The sequence below is a fragment of the Ovis aries genome, chromosome 24, assembly GCF_016772045.2.
Source record: "Ovis aries strain OAR_USU_Benz2616 breed Rambouillet chromosome 24, ARS-UI_Ramb_v3.0, whole genome shotgun sequence".
NCBI lineage: Eukaryota > Metazoa > Chordata > Mammalia > Artiodactyla > Bovidae > Ovis > Ovis aries.
The window spans coordinates 16,263,398-16,284,481 of record NC_056077.1 but is presented as its reverse complement, the minus strand read 5'-3'; the positions used below and the strand labels follow the sequence as shown (position 1 = coordinate 16,284,481).

The 21,084-nt window shown below is 47.5% G+C and overlaps 1 protein-coding gene and 1 long non-coding RNA gene across 2 annotated transcripts in view; one reads left to right on the top strand and one right to left on the bottom strand.

Moving 5' to 3' along the window:
• The window catches only part of XYLT1 (xylosyltransferase 1), a 349,663-nt gene that overhangs the window by 93,804 nt on the left and 234,775 nt on the right, over window positions 1-21,084 (bottom strand). The window lies entirely within an intron of this gene.
• Window positions 810-20,751, top strand: LOC132658545 (uncharacterized). Its single transcript, XR_009598345.1, has 2 exons — window positions 810-978; window positions 1,310-20,751. It is a non-coding gene; the product is annotated as an uncharacterized LOC132658545 (long non-coding RNA).

The window sequence follows — 21,084 nt, the reverse complement described above, 5'->3', positions numbered from 1 at the left end:
GCAGGCAGATTCTTTATCATCTGAGGCACCAGGAAAGCCAGCTATTCTGGGCATTAAGGGTGGGTGAGAAAGACAAAAATATCCACAGAAAAGAGACAGAGAGATGGCATTGGGGATGAGAGGTGGAGGTGGGCACACACAAATCCAGGGAAAAGCAGAGAGAGACAGGAGGACCTCCTCCTCCCCCATATACGGGAAAGAAATATACAGAGAGACCCATGAAGAATCACGGGCACAGACAGAGACACACGGACAAAAACGGAGACAAACACACCCAGCTAGACATACACACGGAGGCAGGGGCAAGGGGGAAGCTTCTCCACCAGAAAAGCTGGATCCACTTGACCCGAGAGTGATGCAGCTAGCCTTGAAAGCAAAGGCCAACGAAAGTTCCAGAATTTCAGAATCAAAATATGCCCCCAGGCTGGAGACACTGCCTGGTCCCTTCCCCCCAGACTACTTCCATTCTTTACACACTCTCCCCTCGCCGGTCCCCTGGCCAGCCCTGTACTCTCGTGAGCCCAGAGATGAAAGAAGAGGGTGAGGCCCAGGCCTCACCCTGAGACATTCACAGGCTGGCTCCATGACCACAATGGCAATGATCCCCACGTTGGCACATGGGAGAACCCTGAGGCATTTTGTCAAATAAACAAGAGAGCGTGAATGGGCGAGTTTTCTGCCCTGTGTTGCAACGGGGCGGGGCGGAGGGGGGGCAAGGGAGGGCAGTCAAAGGGGCCGAGGTTCATGGCACTCTGGGCCAGCTGCCAGTCACCAGCTTCTTATTTTTGCTCCACAGCCCCGGCTCCTGCATCGACCTTTCCAGCAAGCTGCTCGGACACGGGGTTGCTGAGGAGACAGGAAACCACCCCAGAGACCAGGCAGCGTGGGCCTCCTCAAGCCTGGTCACCGTTTCCGGGACTGCGGTCCTGGAAAGCTGCCGGCCTCCACCACCAGGAGTGGGATCGTCAGCGGGCTGTGGTGAGCTTCCCAGAAGGGCAGGAATGGGGAGGGGCTCTCTCCCACCCGCTGGAGGGAGTAGGGGCTGGCAGAGCCTGGCCAGAGGTGATGTGGCAACAAGTATTATAGTGTTACACATGCAGGTCCCTCGACCCAGTAATTTCACTCCTAAGAATCTATCCTGGGGGAAGAAGGCAAATATGCATGTCTCCATGTATATGGCAACCCACTCCAGTACTCTTGCCTGGAAAATCCCATGGACAGAGGATCCTGGTAGGTTACAGTCCATGGGGTCGCAAAGAGTCAGACATGACTGAGTGACTTCACGTTCTTTCTTTCTTTCCATGTATAGAGGGTTTCCCAGGTGGCGCTTGTGGTAACGAATCTGCCTGCTGATGCAGGAGACGCAGGAGACTCAGGTTCCATTCCTGGATTGGGAAACTCCTGGAGAAGGAAACAGCAATCCACTCCAGTACTCCTGCTTGGGGGCTACAGATCATGGGGTCACAAAGAGTCAAGCATGGCTGAGCACGCACACACGTCCGTGAATAGGGTGCTCTTTGTTCATCTAGTCAACTATCCAGCATCTCCTCTGGGCACCCTGGACACGACAGAGTCCTCTCCTGAATCCTGCTTAGGTGAGTGGAGTAGAAAGCCAATACAAAAGTAAGCAAATACACAGAGTGAAGTAAGTCAGAAAGAGAAAAACGAATATCATATAGTAACGCATATATGTGGGATCTAGAAAACGGTGCAGGTGAGCTAGCTGCAGCCTGGGAACAGAGACACAGACAGCATGGGCGTGTGGACACGGCAGGGAGAAGGAAGGTGGGATGAACCGAGAGGGTGGCACTGGCGTTTATACACCAGCACGGGTGAGACAGACAGCCAGCGGGAACGCACAGCACAGCACGGGGAGCCCAGCTCTGTGCTGCCCCGGATGGTGGATGGGGGAGATGCAGGAGGGAGGGGATATATGTATGCTTATAGCTGGTTTACTTTATTGTACAGCAGGAGCCAATACAACATTGTAAAGCAACTACGTGAGTGTGTGCTAAGGCACTTAAGCCATGGCCTACTCTGTGCAATCTACGGACTGCAGCCCGCCAGGCTCCTCTGTCCAGGGGATTCTCTAGACAAGAATACTGGAGTGGGTTGCCTTGCCCTCCTCCAGGGGTTCTTCCCAACCCAGGGATGGAACCTGCATTTCTTATATCTCCTGCATGAGCAAGTGGGTTCTTTATCACTAGTACCACCCAGGAAACCTGTAAAGCAATGATACCCTAATTTTTAAAAAAGCAAGTAAACAGAGAATACAATTGCAAACATAGTGATATAGACTATGAAGAAAAAAATTTAAGCATGTTAAAGGGGGGCAGATTATTTGACTATGGTGGCCAAACGTAGGCTGATGTGAAGTGGATACACTTGAACAAGCTCAGAGTGAACTGAGGGGGTGAGTCATTTAATTATCACGGATGGAGGAGGATTCTGGGCAGCTGTCATAGCAAGTGCAAAGGTCCTGAGGCCTCCATCTCCATGGTGTTTATAATAGTCCCAAATAGGAATCGACCCAAAGGTCATACTTGTTGATACAGAACATTATCTATAACATATTAAGCAAAGCAGAAGTCCTTCAATGCAATCCATAACAATTAAAAGACCTGCCCCCAAACATTAACAGAAGATCCATGGTGGCATGACAGTTTTCATTTCTTCCTTATACTTTTCCATGTTAACTACATTTTGTAAGACGGATAACTTTTATCAGCCAACCTAACAATAAAGGCGATGCTTGCTGCTGCTGCTGCTGCTAAGTCACTTCAGTTGTGTCTGACTCTGTGCGACCCCACAGATGGCAGCCCGCCAGGCTCCCCTGTTCCTCGGATTCTCCAGGCAAGAACACTGGAGTGGGTTGCCATTTCCTTCTCCAATTCATGAACGTGAAGTCACTCAGTCATGTCTGACTCTTCGCAACCCCATGGACTGCAGCCTACCAGGCTCCTCCACCCATGGGATTTTCCAGGCAAGAGTACTGGAGTGGGTTGCCATTGCCTTCTCCTAAAAGGCGATGCTTACTGATACTTCTAATACTTCTACTGTTTACTGAACATGCCAGCTATGTATTAAGCCATTTCTGTGCACGATTTTTTTTTTACTTCCATCCAAACTTCTATGAGAAAAGGGTTATTATCTTCCTCTGATATGGCGAAGGAAGCTGAAGTTCAGAGACGTCCCGGTTAGGAGTTCGTTGAGCTGGAAATGGAGCTGGTCTGTTTTACGCAAGCCCTATTATTGCCACTATGCTCCATCAAATTGTCCTCATTTCCAAAAGATGAAAATCTCTTCCTAGAAGCCTATCAGTTGGCTTTTTTTCAGCTGCAGGACAGATAACAATGACATGTGGTCAGAGCTATGTGTGTCTTTACAGACTGAGATCCAAACGTTGCCCGGTTCCTAAAAAAAGCTATGAATTTAACAGTGTAATCAGATTCCTGTGGCATAAAACAGAAAATAAGTGGAAGAATCAGAGTGATTAGAGGCAGCAGGAGAAGCTGACTTCAGACAAATGTTAAAAAGCCACAGTTGTGGGCAGGCATATAAAGTATATTTTTGCCATGCAGGTGGGAAGGCCAAGGACAAGTGCTCACGGAGGGCTCTGCCCAGCAACTAGCTGTGCCAGCTTCAGCCTATTACCCAATTTATTGCCATGGGTCAAATAAGGGCTATGCAACCCTTGGGCTCTAAAGAGCTGCTGAAGACGAAGGTACTCTGCAAGGACCAATGCGCTGTGCAAATGTCGACATGTTGGCAATGACTATGCTTGTGGTTCCCTTTAGGGATACGATCTGGGAGGAGACAGTGAGCTACAGTGGTTAAGAGCATAGCCTCTGGTCAGGCAGATCTGTGTGACTTTGGAGCAGTTAAACCACCTCTCCAGGCCTCAGTTCTCTCATCTGTAAAATGGGTACATTATCATCACAGAGTCTGTCTCACGTGGATGTCTGTGTCCGTTAGAATAGCTATCAACACTGCCAGCATTACTGCCACCATTTCGATTTGGCTATTCAGGATCAAGTTTGTTGTAACCACTGGGCTCAGCTCCAGCACTCTACCTCAAGGCCACGTGGCCTCTCGGGGCTGTGTATACCTGGGAGCTCACTGCTGCAAATAAACACCCACACCCAGAGTCTCCCTCTGCGGCATCTGCCTCTGATCACAACTAATAACAAATGCAAAACGAAGGAGCCTCTTGACTGGAATAGTTATTCCACCAACAAAGCCCGCAATTCTATTTATGCTCTGAAGGGGCCTCTTTGAGCTGTTGCAAGGGGAGCTTTCTGACTTGGTTCCAAATTATAGGGGTGGCTGGATCTTGGGGAGAAGTGGAGATAAGACTGTGTTACAAATAGGATTGGGGTCAGGGGCGCACCCAGGCCCGTGCCCTAGGCTTGGGGCGGGCTCCACGGCTCAGAACCACTGCCAGCTCGGCCTCTTCAGAGCAAGGACTATGAAAAGACACCTCTCTGATCGTCAGTTCTTTCTCTACAAAGCGGGTTAGTCACAGGTAGCTCTATTTTTAATTTTTTGAGGAGCCTCCACACTGCTTTCCATTGTGGCTACACCATTTTGCACTCCCACCAGGCTGAATGTTGAGGACACGCACTGAGCTGAATAAACCGGTCCCAGAAAGACAAATCCAGCGTGATTCCACTCTTATGAGTGACCTCACGTGTCTAACTCATAGGATCAAAGAGGGGAAATGTGGTGGCCAGGGGCTGAGGGTTCGGGGAGTAGGGAATTACCACCCATGGGCACAGAGTTCCAGATGAACCCAATGAACGGGTGCTAGAGATCTGAGCACAATGCTGCACCTATAGCCAACAATACTGGATTGTGTGCCTAAACTGTGTTAAGAGGGTAGATCTCACGTTAAGTGTTCTAACCAAAACACGACACATTTCTTAAAAACAGAGAGGATGCCCAATCTGCCCCTGACCCCACTGGGTGGTGCTCGTGGGCGGGGCACGTTGGCACACCAGGCTGCTGCGCTGAGCAGGAGTCAGGGCTTCGGAGGAGAAAGCCTGGCAGGTTCTAGGTGCTTCCTCAGACTTGGGCCAAGGGCTTTTTTTTTCTCACTGGGAAGTTTCAATGCTGAGTTCTGGTGATTAGAACTTGAGAGAAGCCCTCTGCTCTCAAGGGATTTCGAAAAGGCCACAGGGCCACGTGTCTGGATCCAAATCTTGCTACTGCTGTGAACCAGCCATGGAGCCGTGAGCCAGTCATTTCCCTTCCTTGGTCCCCAAGACTCTTCCAGAACAATAATGACGTCTGAGGCATACTGAGCCCTAAGCACTATGCACACAGGATCTCATTACTTAATTTCCCTGAGGTCTAGGAGGCAGATACCATGATTATTACCCCCATCTCACCATGGGGGGTGGTTCTGAGGCTGCAAGGCACTGAATAACTGATGACAAGTTACCCTCTCTGCAGAGGGCTGCATCGGCGACAAACCCATGCTTTATTCTAGCAGATGAGGAGGTAACATTTCAATAGTCTAGAACTTTAGCCTGACCACGGAATTAGCATCACTGGATACAAAACAAAGTGACAGACTTTACTTTCTTGGGCTCCAAAATCACTGCAGACAGCGGCCACAGCCATGAAATTAAAAGATGCTTGCTCTTTGGAAGCAAAGCTATGACAAACTTAGAGAGAGTATTAAAAAGCAGAGACGACACTTTGCCAACAAAGGTCTGTCTAGTCAAAACTATGGTTTTTCTGTTAGTAATGTATGGATGTGAGAGTTGGCTGAATGCTGAAGAACTGATGATTTCGAACTGTGGTGCTGGAGAAGACTCATGAGAGTCCCTTGGACATCAAGGAGATCAAACCAATCCTAAAGGCAATCAACCCTGAATATACATTGGAAGGACTGATGTTGAAGCTGAAGCTCTAGTACTTTGGCCACCTGAGGCGAACATGCAACTCACTGGAAAAGACCCTGGTGCTGGGAAAGATTGAGGGCAGGAGGAGAAGGGAGAGACAGAGGATGAGATGGTTGGATGGCATCACCATGTCCGTGACTCAATGGACATGAATTTGAGCAAACTCTGGGAGATAGTGAGGGACAGGAACGGTGAGGTCACAAAGAGTTGGACATGACTGAGTGACTGAACAACAACAACTCTCTTGAGACAGGGCTGGTTGTTGGTCCTTTCTCCCAATCTTCCTTCATTGTTCAGCTTTATCGAAGCATAATTGACATAGAAAATTTTAAGATATTTACAGTGTACACTGGGGTGATCTGATATACATATACATTGTGAAATGATTCCCCCATCCAGTTAATTAGCATATCATCACCTCATTTATTTAGAGGGTGGAAACATTTACATTCTACTCTCTGTGACTTTCCCTCGTACAATACAGTGTTATCAGCTTAGTCTCAGATCTTATTCATCTTATTGCTACAAGGGTGTATCCTTTGACAATCTGTTCTCTTCCCTCTACCCCCAGTCCCCGGTGACCACTTTCCTACTCTCTGTTTCCAAAAGTTTAACTTTCATGAAATGATTCCATGTATAAGTGGTATCATGCAATGTTTGTGCTAGTCTGGTTTGTTTCACTCAGCACAAGGTCCTCAAGTTCCAACCATGCTGTCCCAGTGGCAAGGTGTCCTTCTCTCTTGAGGCTGAATCATCTCCCCTGTATATACCACATCAAGTTGGCTTTCTTGATAGCTGGCAGTTCCCCATGAGCCAAAGCCAAGGTTTTATATCTCCTAGCCTCCTTTTCCTGGCACAGAGCTAAGCTCAGGGGAGAAGCCCTCTGTGAATGAATGATTTAGACTGATGGATTAAACTGGACAGCTCCATCCGTTCAGGGCCTGGGGGGAGCTGAAGTGGAAGACTCATGCTTGAGCTGTTGCCCATGAGGGTCTCCACTCAAGTGAACTGGCTGGGGGCTGGGCTCTACTTCTCCTGGCTCAGGAGCCCCAAGCCTCCCTGGGAGGAGCTGGGCAAGTGCCTGACCATCCCTCCAACATTGGGGCTGCCTGACCTGATGGGAAGTGAGGGAGGAGATACTGAGCAGGGACTGTAGAGTTGGGAAGCTGAAAGCACCAGTCCAAGGATAAAGCTGGCCAGGCCACGCCCTCTGGAGATCAGGAGAAGCCATCCCTGACCCGTCCCCCCATCCGGTCTTCACACCCCCTTCCACAGGCCCGCCAAGCACCCTGCATTTCTTCTTTTTATTAAAAAAAAAACATGGTAAAATACACATAACATAAAATTCACCATTTTAACCATTTTTGAGCATACAGTCCTAGTGTTGAGTACCTTTACATTACTGTACAACCAGCACCACCCCATTTTCCATCCCGTAACACTGAAACTCTACACCCATGAACACTAACTTCCCATTCCCCTCTGTTAGCCTCTAGTAGGGCTTCCCAGGTGCTGCAAGGGGTAAAAAACCTGTCTGCCAGTGCAGGAGGCATAAGAAATGTGGGTTCAGTCCCTGGGTTGGGAGGATCCCCTGGAGGAGGGCATGGCAACCCACTTCCATATTCATGCCTGGAGACGCCCATGGACAGAGCAGCCTGGCAGGTTACAGTCCATGGGGTCACAAAAGGTCAGACATGACCGGAGCGACTGTGCACAGCACGACCTCCAGTACCCACCATTCTACTTCCTGTCTCTATGAATCTGACACCTCCAGGTGCCTCATCTCAGGGGAATCTTATATTTGTTCTTTTTACAGTTGGCTTCTTTCATGGAGCAAAATGTTGTAGCATGCGGCAGAATTTCCTCCCTCTTTAAGGCTGAGTGATACTCCACTGTGTGTGTGTTCCACATTTTGCTCATTCATTCATCAGTAGACAGCTGGGTTGCTTCCAATTTTCGGCTCTTGCGAATAAAGCTGCTATGAACACAGGTGTGTAGTTACCTCTCTGAGACCTTGTTTTCAATTCTTTGGGGTACAGACCCAGAAGTGGAATTGCTGGATCATATCGTAACTTCATTTTTCAAAATTAATTTATTTTTTGGCCACACCATGCAGCAAGTAGGATCTTTAGTCCCCCAACCAGAGACTGAACCTGTGCATCTTGAATTGGGAGAGCATAGTCTTAACCACTGGACTGCCAGGGAAGTCCCATGGTAGCTTTAATTTTCTTTTTTTCAGTTTAATTTTGTCCAAATTCCCATGACCCCATGGTTTAATAAAAGTGTTTTCTGCTTGGGCTCAGATGGTAAATAATCTGCCTGCAATGTGGGAGACCTGGGTTCGATCCCTGGGTTGGGAAGATCCCCTGGAGGAAGGCAAGGCAACCCACTCCAGTACTCTCGCCTAGAGAATCCCCAAGGGCAGAGGAGCCTGGGGGCCTGTTGCAGTCCATGGGCTGCGAAGAGCAGGGCAGAACTGAGGGACGAAGCATACCTGGCACAGCGAATGAGCTGCCGGGCGTTTTGGACACATGGTCACCGAATGTAATTTGGCGGGTAGCTTTGTTTCTCAAGTCCTGCTACTCCTCAAGACCCACCTTTTGAGCCTAGGCTTTTCTCTTTGCTTGCTTCCTCCTCATTCCTATTTCTTTGCCTTATTATTAAAGAACTGGTTACACACTCAGCTTGGGCTGGCTTGATTTCTCTCCCAAATAGTTGAGCGAGCTCCTTTTCCCACTGGCCACTGAGAATTCCAAGTCAGCTGCACTCTAATGATAACCTTATTTTTAGGAACTTATTTTTTTGAGTAACTCATCCTGCAGGACTGAACCCAGGCATTCCATGCAAGGGCTCTCCGCCTGGTTCTGCATCCTGAACCAACAGGATGAACTTACAGGTCATCTGGCTGCTCCCTGCCTCTGTTTCCTCATCTGTCAATGAGTGCTCACCTCCGAGGGATGCTGAAAGGACTAAAAGCTACAACTCAGGCAAAAGATGGTCATGCAGCTTGACAGTGGAGAAGTCAGGTGCACATGTGTGGGGTGACTCTGGAGCCCTGCCTGATGCACTGAAGCCTGTAATTGTTCACGCGACGGGGGTGCGGGTGGAGGGAATCTGTGGAGGAGGGGCAGGACCTGACCTTCACCTGACATTGAGGACTTTGGCACTGGAGTTCCTCCCAAGGGAAGGCTGACATGGTCCCCACACAGGACACCAAACGACACTAAGTCAGAGTGGGTAAGGGATTCCCTTTTCAATTTTCATCCAGCCCTTCTGATTATAGCCAGCCCACCAAGGGAGTCTCAGATCAATGCAAACATTTCCTTAACAGTAAGGGGAGTGATGCAAATTAAAAGATGCTTGCTCCTTGGAAGAAAAGCTATGACCAAACTAGGCAGCATATTAAGAAGCAGAGACATTACTCTGACAGCAAAGGTCCGTCTAGTCAAAGCTATGGTTTTTCCAGCAGTCACGTATGAATATGAGAGTTGGACCATAAAGAAAGCTAAGCACCGAAGAATTGCTGCTTTTGAACTGTGGTGTTGGAGAAGACTCTTGAGAGTCCCTTGGAATGCAAGGAGATTCAACAAGTCAATCCTGCAGGAAACCAGTCCTGAATATTCATTGGAAGGACTTATGCTGAAGCTGAAACTCCAATACTTTGGCCACCTGATGTGAAGAACTGACTCACTGGAAAAGACCCTGATGCTGGGAAAGATTGAAGGTGGGAGGAGAAGGGGACGACAGAGGATGAAATGGTTGGATGGCATCACCGACTCGATGCGCATGAGTTTTAGTAAACTCCGGGAGTTGGTGATGGACAGGGAAGCCTGGTGTGCTGCAGTCCATGGGGTCGCAAAGAGTTGGACACGACTGAGTGACTGAACAGAACTGAAGGGGAGTGAGCTTCCTCTCTCAACAAAGAGAGATCTGCCCGTAGGGCTGGCATCTCTGGCAGGAAAGAGAAGCAACCTCTGGTACTGAAGACCACTGCTGTGATTTTGGGGGCTTCCCGGGTGGCACTAGTGGTAAAGAGCCCGCCTGCCAAGGCAGGAGACACAAGAGACCCAGGTTCAATCCCTGCTTCAGGAAGATCCCCTGGAGGAAGGCATGGCAACCCACTCCAGTATTCTTGCCTGGAGAATCCCATGGCCAGAGGAGCCTCACAGGCTAAGTCCATGGGGTCGCAAAGAGTCAGACACGACTGAAGTGACTGAGCACGCACGCATGTTGCACGCTGTGACTTCACCAATTCCTCTGCATGGCTGCTGTCTCTACGGAAAGGAGAGCAAGATTTCCACTTCTGGCAGCGATGCAAAATGACTTTCAAAATAAAATTGACTTAAGTAAAACTGAAAGCGAGTCTATTGCAGTGAAAAAAACTATGGGAGGAAAAGGACAGGTGGAAGGTGGATGTGGCAAAATCATATAGAAGGGAGTGTGAAGGAAGCTTAGAGAATATTAATTAGACTCCACAAGCTCGCTGCCTGACTTGGAGGTGCTGAGCTTGTTAAACAAATGAGGGTGAAGGCCAGGTACAGACTAATGTCCAAGCAGCCTCATATTTCATGGAAGGACTTGTGAGTCCAGGGAATATTTACTTCCGGGCTTTAGGGGCCCAGGAGGATTTTGTTGGGAGTTTTCTGGTGTCGCCTCTGGAAGACCACCTTCCTGCCACAGAGAGAGACAGACAGAGACACAGGGGTCTATTGAGAAATGCTGTCCTTTTGATTTGCACTTCAATTTGTTGAGTATCTAATATTTATATAGTTTTTTTTTTTTTTTTTGCATAGACTTCTTACCTCTCACAGCAATGCTGTATTTGGAAATTATCCTCATTTATAGATAATTGGCCCAGGCTCAGAGAGGGTAGGGAACTTGCCCAAGGTCACAGAGCCAGAAGGTAGACAAGAGATTAAGAAAGAGAAACAAATGGACCTGACTTCAGACACCATGCACCATGCATGCTCTTAGCAAGATCTGGGCACGTCCGTCTCCATCCAAGCTCCCAAAGCGAAGTTCATCTGGGCCCAAAGCATCATATTCCCAGTGTGCATACTAAGCCGCTTTTGTGTCCAACTCTTTGTGACCTATAGATTGTAGCCCACCAGGCTCTTCTGTCCATGGAATTCTCCAGGCAGGAAGACTGGAGTGGGTTGCCATTTCCTTCTCCAGGGGATCTTCACGACCCAGGGATTGAACCCTGGTCTCTTACATCTCCTGCATTGGCAGGTGGGGGCTTTACCATTAGCACCACCTGCCCAAAGGAGTGAGTGGCTTCTAAATTACTGTCTAATTTAGACTGGGGCTCTGCAGCTTGGGCATGATTGCTATTTGGTGCCAGATAATTCTTTGCTGTGGGAGATGAGTGTCATGCTATGCACTGTAAGATGTTTAAGTCACATCCCTGGCATTTACCCACTAGATACCAGCAGTATCCTCCCATCTGTGCAAAAGCGAAAATGGCTCCATTTATTGACTACAGTCCCCAGGGAGGAGGGGCAAAATCACTCTTGGTTGAAAGTACTGCTCTAGAACAGAAGTTCTCAGAACGTGGTCTCTGACCAGCAGCATCAGCAGCATCTGGGATCTTGCTAGAAATGCAGAATCTCAGGCCCACCCTACTCCCTGTGAATCAGGAACTCTTCGGGTGGGGACCAGCAACCTGTTTTAACAAGCTCTCCTGGCGATACTGATGCAAGCTGGTGTTTGAAACCACCAGCCCAGGCTAGTGATGTCCACCTCTGGTTGCACGTTAGAGTTACCTGAACGTCCTTACGAAACAAAACAGAAAACGAAACCCATGCCTTGGCCCCACCCTAAGAAAGAATCATTTAATTACTTTGGTGGGTACCAGTATTGGCAGGTTTTTGGAGCTCCCCAAATGATCCCACATGCTGTTAGGGTTGAGGGTCACCTTCTGTACCTTCTTTTCCTTTCATACTCCTTATTTATTTATATTTGGCTGTGCTGGGTCTTTGCTGTGTGTGGGCTTTTCTCTAGTTGCAGCAAGTGGGGGCTACTCTCTAGTTGCAGGGTGTAGGCTGCTCACTGCGGTGGCTTCTCTTGTTGTGGAACTCGGGTCCTAGGACGCATGGGCTCAGGAGCTGTGGTGCCCAGCTGTAGAGGACAGGCTCAATAGTTGTGGCTCACGGGCTTGGATGCTCTGATGCATGTGAGACTCTTCCCAGACCAGGAATCAAACTCCTGTCTCCTGCATTGGCAGGTGGATTCTTTACCACTGAGTTACTAGGGAAGCCCTCAACCACCTTTTAAAAATTATATCTCTCGGATTTCCCTGATGATCCAGGGGCTAAGACTCTGAGTTCCCAATATAGGGGGTCTGGGATTAATCCCTGGTTGGGAAGCTAGATCCTACACGCTGCTACTAAGAGTTCACATGCCACAGCTAAGACCTGGCACAGCCAAATACAGAAATAAATATTAAAACCTGCATCTCTCAAGGTGGAAAGAATTTTTACCCACATACACCTCTGGGTGCCACCTCACATGCTCATGGCCTCCTGCTCTGCTGGAGACCCAAGGCTGGCTCACTTGTTATTTCTCTCCTGCTCTGAGAAATGTCCCCCTCCACCCCTGATCAAGCATTCAGGAAATTTTCCTGCTCACTGATTTTTTTTTCTCCCCTCATTCAAGTCTGGAGTTATTAAACCACAGCCCATGGCTGAACCGTCTTATTGATTTTATTGTCGCGAGCCCTGGGATATTCTAATGATGGACTGCTCAATAAATGGAAACTGGTGGGATGGATATTGATGGTGGATGATGCATTCAGCTGCAATTCACTGGGCCTCAGTCGCTCTGTCTGTTCCCCAGCACCTGTGAAAGTGCTCTGCTGAGGTCCACAAGCTCCTGTCCATTCTGCGCATGTTACTTTTCCCACACAAGGACGAGGGCGCTATTATGATAAACAGCCTGTGTGCCAGGCCCAGGTGCAGTGTTTTTAAACAGACAATATCTCATTTACTTCTTACAGCAGACTTATGAAGGCAGTTACTCCCATTTTACAGATAAGAAAGTTAAGGCTCAGAGTGGTTACCTGACCTGGAGCCAGCTAATACACTGTGGAACTGGGATTCAGATCTCCATTTGTTGGCCACTAAAATGAGAGCTTTTAACCTCTGCGATGGTGTGAATGTTTGTGTGTCCCCCAGAATCATATGCTGAAAATCGAATCCCCAAGGTGATGGTAATTAGAAGGTGGGACCTTTGAAAGGTGATCAGGTCCTGAGGGCGCAGCTCTTATGGATGAGGTTAATGACCTTATAACAGAGACCCCAGAGAGCTCCTGTATGTGTCTGCCAAGTGAAAACACAGGGAGAAGACAGATGTCTGTGAACCAGAAATAGTCCTCACCAGACACCAGATCTGCTCGCACTTGGACTTCACAGCCTCCAGAAGCATAAGAAACAAATTTCTGTTGGTCGTGAGCCACTCAGTCTGCAGTACTTTGTTACAGAAGCCCCTAAGGGACTAAGGTTATTTCCAGGTGGCACAGTGGTAAAGAATCCGCTTGTCAATGCAGGAGACGCAAGAGATGCGTGTTCGATCTCCGGTTCAGGAAGATGCCCAGGAGGAGGAAATGGCAACCTACTCCAGTATTCTAACCTGGAATATGCCACAGATGGAGGAGCCTGGTGGGCTACAGTCCATGGGGTCACAAAGAGTTGGACACGACTTAGCGATTAAGGGACTTTGTGCACAAGGGACTAAGACAGCTCCTAAACTGAATCATGCAAGGAAACAACAGCCTCTGCTGCAGTCAAACAACATTTCAGATGGCTTTGATACAGATTAATTTCTCATACGTCCCCTCACCTCTTGTACCTTCTCAAGCAGTTTCTCAACTGAGACTAATGGCGTTTGGGGACAGACAATTCTTTGTTGGGTTGGACTTGTCCCATGCATTCAGTTCAGTTCAGTTCAGTCACCCAGTTGTGTCCAACTCTTTGCAACCCGATGAACTGCAGCATGCCAGGCCTCCCTGTCCATCACCAACTCCTGGAGTTCACTCAAACTCATGTCTGTCAAGTCGGTGATGCCATCCAGCCATCTCATCCTCTGTCGTCCCCTTCTCCTCCTGCCCCCAATCCCTCCCAGCATCAGAGTCTTTTCCAATGAGTCAGCTCTTCGCATGAGGTGGCCAAAGTACTGGAGTTTCAGCTTCAGCATCAGTCCTTCTTCCAAAGAAAACCCAGGACTGATCTCCTTTAGGATTGACTGGTTTAATCTCCTTGCAGTCCAAGGGACTCTGAAGAGTCTTCTCCAACACCACAGTTCAAAGGCATCAATTCTTCGGCACTCAGCTTTCTTCAAGTCCAACTCTCACATCCATACGTGACTACTGGAAAAACCATAGCCTTGACTAGACGGACCTTTGTTGGCAAAGTAATGTCTCTGCTTTTGAATATGCTATCTAGGTTGGTCATAACTTTCCTTCCAAGGAGTAAGCGTCTTTTAATTTCATGGCTGCAATCACCATCTGCAGTGATTTGGGAGCCCCCCAAAATTAAGTCTGACACTGTTTCTACTGTTTTCCCATCTATTTCCCATGAAGTGATGGGACCAGATGCCATGATCTTCGTTTTCTGAATGTTGAGCTTTAAGCCAACTTTTTCACTCTCCTCTTGCACTTTCATCAAGAGGCGTTTTAGCTCCTCTTCACTTCCTGCCATAAGGGTGGTGTCATCTGCATATCCGAGGTTATTGAGATTTCTCCTGGCAATCTTGATTCCAGCTTGTGCTTCTTCCAGCCCAGAGTTTCTCATGATGTACTCTGCATAGAAGTTAAATAAGCAGGGTGACAATATACAGCCTTGATGTACTCCTTTTCCTACTTGGAACCAGTCTGTTGTTCCATGTCCAGTTCTAACTGCTGCTTCCTGACCTGCATATAAGTTCCTCAAAGGCAGGTCAGGTGGTCTGGTAGTCCCATATCTTTCAGAATTTTCCACAGTTTATTAGATCCGCACAGTCAAAGGCTTTGGCATAGTCAATAAAGCAGAAGTAGATGTTTTTCTGGAACTCTCTTGCTTTTCCATGATCCAGTGGATGTTGGCAATTTGATCTCTGGTTCCTCTGCCTTTTCTAAAACAAGCTTGAACAGTTCTGGAAGTTCACAGTTCACATATTGCTGAAGCCTGGCTTGGAGAATTTTGAGCATTACTTTACTAGCATGTGAGATGAGTGCAACTGTCTGGTAGTTTGAGCATTCTTTGGCATTGCCTTTCTTTGGGATTGGAATGAAAACTGACCTTTTCCAGTCCTGTGGCCACTGCTGAGTTTTCCAAATTTTCTGGCATATTGAGTGCAGCACTTTCACAGCATCATCTTCCAGGATTTGGAATAGCTTAACTGGAATTCCATCACCTCCACTAGCTTTGTTCATAGTGATGCTTTCTAAGGCCCACTTGACTTCCCATTCCAGGATGTCTGGCTCTAGGTGAGTGATCACACCATCGTGATTATCTGGGTCATGAAGATCTTTTTTTTGTACAGTTCTTCCGTGTATTCTTGCCACCTCTTTTTAATATCTTCTGCTTCTGTTAGGTCCATACCACTTCTGTCCTTTATCAAGTCCATCTTTGCATGAAATGTTCCCCTGGTATCTCTAATTCTCTTGAAGAGGTCTCTAGTCTTTCCCATTCTGTTGTTTTCCTGTATTTCTTTGCATTGATCGCCGGGGAAGGCTTTCTTATCTCTTCTTGCTGTTCTTTGGAACTCTGCATTCAGATGCTTATATCTTTCTTTTTCTCCTTTGCTTTTTGCCTCTCTTCTTTTCACAGCTATTTGTAAGGCCTCCCCAGACAGCCATTTTTCTTTTTTGCATTTCTTTTCCATGGGGATGGTCTTGATCCCTGTCTTCTGTACAATGTCATGAACCTCCATCCACAGTTCATCAGGCACTCTATCTATCAGATCTAGTCCCTTAAACCTATTTCTCACTTCCATTGTATAATCATAAGAGATTTTATTTAGGTCATACCTGAATGGTCTAGTGGTTTTCCCTACTTTCTTCAATTTAAGTCTGAATTTGGCAATAAGGAGTTCATGATCTGAGCCACAGTCAGCTCCCGGTCTTGTTTTTGCTGACTGTATAGAGCTTCTCCATCTTTGGCTGCAAAGAATATAATCAGTCTGATTTTGGTGTTGACCATCTGGTGATGTCCATGTGTAGAGTCTTCTCTTGTGTTACAGGACACTTAATATCCCATCTTCAAACAGCCCCTCCCCCTTTATGTCTCCCAAAGACCCCCAGGGGTCAATATGGTTGTTGCTTGAGAACTGCTCATCTTATGGGAGGTAGAAGGGTCCCTGCCAAGATGGCCTACTGCATTTTTGGCAACATGGGCAGTCTCTCTGGAAAGGCAGGGTGGCAGGTGAAAAGAAGTTTGGCTTTGCAATCAGAAAGATCTGGATTCAAACCACAGCTCTTTACTCACTGGCTCTGTGAGGCTGGGCAAGTTATATCTCCTCTAGGATTCCAGTCCATCCTCAGTACAAAAAGGGTATAAATACTGACTCCTGCCTCATAGCAGGGACCCACGGAGTCGTAAGCTCAGAGAACTGTCTCATACAGCGTAGTGGTTTTTAACCTGGGCAATTTTGTCCACGCCACCACCCATCTCCTGGGTACTCTTCCCAAATTCCAGATTCACAGAATGTACGGGCAGTGTTCTATTCCACTAAGTTTGGGGTGGTTTTTCACTCAGAAAAAGTAATGACATGCCAGGCAGTCAGCATTCTAGGAGAGGAGCAGAGCGAAGCACATGCCTCAGAGAGCCTGGCCTTCCGAGGAGCAGACCTTTCTGAAGGGAAGACAGATTAAATACGTCAATATTTCCCAGATAATTTCCAAGGCATGAAGACAATTAAGCGGTAGCTCTCATGACTATTACTTTGAATAGTGACATGCAAGTGACCGCATTCTATTCCCTTTCTCCCTTTTCCGGCTCATGTTCAGCTGCACTCACCCAGGTTCCCTTTCGGGGAAGTTGCGATGCAGTTGAACATTATCAGACCAGCTTCTATTCCTAACTGTTCTGTGCCTTTTTTAAAGAAATGACTTGCTATGAACTGAATTGTGTCTTGCACCAAAATTCCTATGTTGAAGGCTCAGCCTCCTTGTGATTGTATTGGAGATGGGCCTTTTAGGAGGTGATGAAAGTTAAATGAGGTCAGCAGGGGACAGCCCTGATCTGATGGGATTAGTACCCTTAGCAGAAGAGATACCAGACAGCTTGCTGCCTCTGTGCTACTCCAGGGCACAGGGAGAAGGCAGCCTGCCAGCTAGGAAGACAGCTCTCACCAGAACCCAAGCAGTTGGCACCCTGACCTTGGACATCTAGGCTCTAAAATTGTGAAAAGTAGGATTCTGTTGCTGTAGGCATTCAGTCTGTGGTATTTGGTTATGGCAGCCCAGCCCACACAGACTAATATGTTACTTTAACGAGGTCAAGGGATGCATTCCTTGGACTAAGATCTACAGGTTGAGTAAGAAGTTATTAGGTAAAAGAGGGGAGGGGAAAGTGTCCCCAGGCATAGGGAAGAGCATATGCAAAGGCCCTGGGGTGAGAGAGAGCGCGGTAAACGAGGGACATGCAGGAGGGCCAGTGTGGCTGGTTCACAGAGGCTGCAACTGATCACAGGGTGAGGTGGGGATGGGAAGACAGCAGGGGCCCCATGCAGGGCACCATTTTAAGGGTTGCATTGGAGGACAGGGCGAAAGCATCACAACCGGCTTGCTATGCGCGCCTACGGAGTGCGTGGAACCTGGAAGCGCAGGTGGGCTTCAGGGTGCAGCATGGAGCCCCCGGGCCCTCCTGCAGGCTTGGGCTGATGAGATGACCTGCTCCCTCCACGCTCCCTGCCTTCGGGGCCTGAGCTGCCTTTTGCAGGTTCTCCTAAGAGCCTCCCTGTCGCCTGACACTTTCATCTCTGTCCTCCTTTCTCCTCTCCTGAAGGTTCTCCCAGGCTCCATAAATCCTGCCCCGGAAAAGCACAGGGACTCATCTATTTTTATTACAAATGGAGCTGCTGGAGGAGGGAACAACTCTTATTTACTTCTCAGGAAAGGGTTTGAGAAAATAACAGGTTTATTTTCTCCAACTCTCCAAAGACCAGAAGAGTAACACTCTAAAGTAACAGTACATTAATTAATGCCGAATTGGTTGGAATTTTCCTAATAAAAATCCGTACAGTAATCACATTAAGGGCCATTAACGCTGCCTCCTGATCATAAAGCATAAATATGTTCTGCAGGTGCCTTCTATTTAAAAAGGGACATTTCCTCCAATTGTTACCCATTTGTCACGTTAATGCTCTCACGTCACGGAATGCAGATGGGAGTAATTATCTGGTTCACGTTTGTGCACCGTTTACTCCTTGCTGGTCTTTGGGTCAAGGCTTGTCCCTGCATTATGTCATTTAGTCATTGAGGTAAACTTTGAGGTGAGTGCCACTCCTATCCCCATTTCCCAGATGAGGAAACTGGGCCACAGAGGGGATGAGAAAAAGTGAAAGTTACTTGCACAGTCGTGCCCAACTCTTTGTGACCCTGTGGACTGCAGCCTGCAGGCTCCTCTGTCCATGGAATTCTTCAGGCAAGAGTACTGGAGTGGGTTGCCATTTCCATCTCCAGGGGATCTTCTTGACCCAAGGATTGAACCTGAGTCTCCTGCATTGCAGGCAGATTCTTTACCAACTGAGCCATCAGGGAAGCCTAGAGGGGATTGCTCAGGGTCAAACAGCTAGGAAATAATGGAGCTGATTCTAGAATCCTCCGCCATCCTGCTTCCTGAGAAATAAGCACCAGGGGTATCCTCTTAGCCACTCCCAGTGCTAATGGGCTTTCTAGTCGATCTCAGTAGCAGCAAACTCACAGTCAGGCCAATACAACATTAGGTTTTGCTCCTACAGGGCAGGGATTATGTATTTTTCTGCCTCCCTGGGACCCAATCAAATGTCCAGTGACAATTCTAGAAGCATCGGGGACACCTGAATACATTCCTGGGGAAGGAAGAAATAGATATCAAAACACACATGCACGAGGGCGCGTGGCAATGGGGAACAGAGCATCCCAGGTGAACTTGGGACGATGACAGATTCATTTCCCTGCACCTCTGAGACCCAGGCACAGGGACAGATGCTCAGGGCAGAGAGCATGGCACTTGGGAGCTGCAGATCCAGGATTAAACCAACGAGGAGTCTGTCTGCACTCCTTTGTCAGTTCTGGATGGTTTCTTTGGTTTCTCTATGCAGATAATATGTATTCATTGTAGGAAATTCAAGCATACAGAACATATAAAGAAAGGGGGGAGGAAACTTGAATAGTAGAGCATCTGGATATCAGTATTGGTAACATTTCAGAGAACATTTTCCAAATATTTTTATGCATACACATTATATATCATCACGTACATTCTGCTGTGTCATATGCATTCTCTTTTCAGCAATATGCCCTTGGCATATTCAGCAGAGAAGCCCAGATCTGAAACACGAGGAAGAGGGAACTGGGAAACGAGGTGTCATTTCAGGCAAAAGAAAGGCCTTGTGTCAAGGTCTCGAAGAGACAGAAACTGTAGTTTGAAGAATTTTTAAGAAGGACGGGGCTTTGTTTCCTTTTTTGTCTTTACCATCTTTTTCTGTGTCTTTGAAATTTTTGTAGTGTAACGACAAAGGAAATCAACCCTAAATACTCATTGGAAGGACTGATGCTGAAGGTCCAATACTTTGGCCACCTGATGCAAAGAACTGACTCATTGGTAAAGAACCTGACACTGGGAAAGACTGAGGGCAAGAAGAGAAGGGGGTAACAGAGGATGAGATGGTTGGATGGCATCACCGACTCAATGGACATAAGTTTGAGAAAACTTTAGGAGGTGGTGAAGGACAGGGAAGCCTGGCGTGCTGTGGTTCATGGGTTCAAAATGAGCTGGACACAATGTAGGCACTGAACAACAACAACAAAGACATTGTGAAAATATAACTAAAGGGCAATCAGTTCTTTCTTGAATGCGTCCCAAAGACGGGAACATCATTGCCTTACACAGCAGCCAGCCGCACTTGTGGACAGTGCTGATCATAAGCTGCTTTTTTCTTTTTTCCAAAATACACATGACAGAAGGTTTCAGCCATTGGTCCTGATTTCACCTTCAAAGATAGCACGGTGGCTCCTGCTGTAGACCAGCCTCTCTAGCACTGGAAAATTATTCTGCAATTGCCCCGCCCGCCTCCCCCGCCCTTCACCTCCAGGCCAAGTGTGCACCCGAGCTGACTTCCGTTTGCGCCAGGTATGCACTCGTAGGTGCTTGTTCCCTTTGTCACGATCCTTTCTGAGAGTGAATAGATGCCATCAGCCTATGGCTGACATCTCAGCACGAGCACAGCCTAAGATTCACTGTTAAAAAAAAAAATCTTTTCAAAGTCTCCTAAGCTTGTGACAACAATTCATTCATTCATCTGATACATGATTATAAACGCCTGTGAGAGCTACGGCCTGGGGTGGGGGGCCGCGCACAGCAGGACGGTACAGACACACCTTGTTTTATGGCTCTTTGCAGACCTTGTGTTCTTACAAACTGCAGGTTGGTGGTAACCCTGCCTTAGGCAAGGCTGTTGGTGCCATTTCCCCAACAGCATTTGTTCAGTTTGTGTCTCTGTGTCATATATTAGTAATTCCCTCAATATTTCAAACTGTTTCATTATTATTATACTTTTTATGGAGATTTGTTATCAGTGATCCTTGATATCACTGCTACGACTCACTAAAGGCTGAGATGCTAGTTAGCAATTTTTTAGCAGTAAAGGATTTTTAAATTAAGGCACGTGCATTGTTTTTTTCAGATATAATGCTATTGCACACTTAATACACAACAGTATAGTGTAAACATAAATTTAACATGCATTGGGAAGCCAAAAAAAATTGTGTGACTTGCTTTATTGCAGTGGTCTGGAATCACACCCAGAATACCTCCAAGGTATGACTGCAGATCACTTATTTGAGGAAAAATCATCAGATACTTGGGGCTTCTTTGGTAGCTCAGCCGGTAAAGAATCCGCTTACAATGCAGGAGACGCGGGAACCTCAGATTCGATCCCTGGGTCGGGAAGATCCCCTGGAGGAGGGCATGACCTCCCAATCCAGTATTCTTGC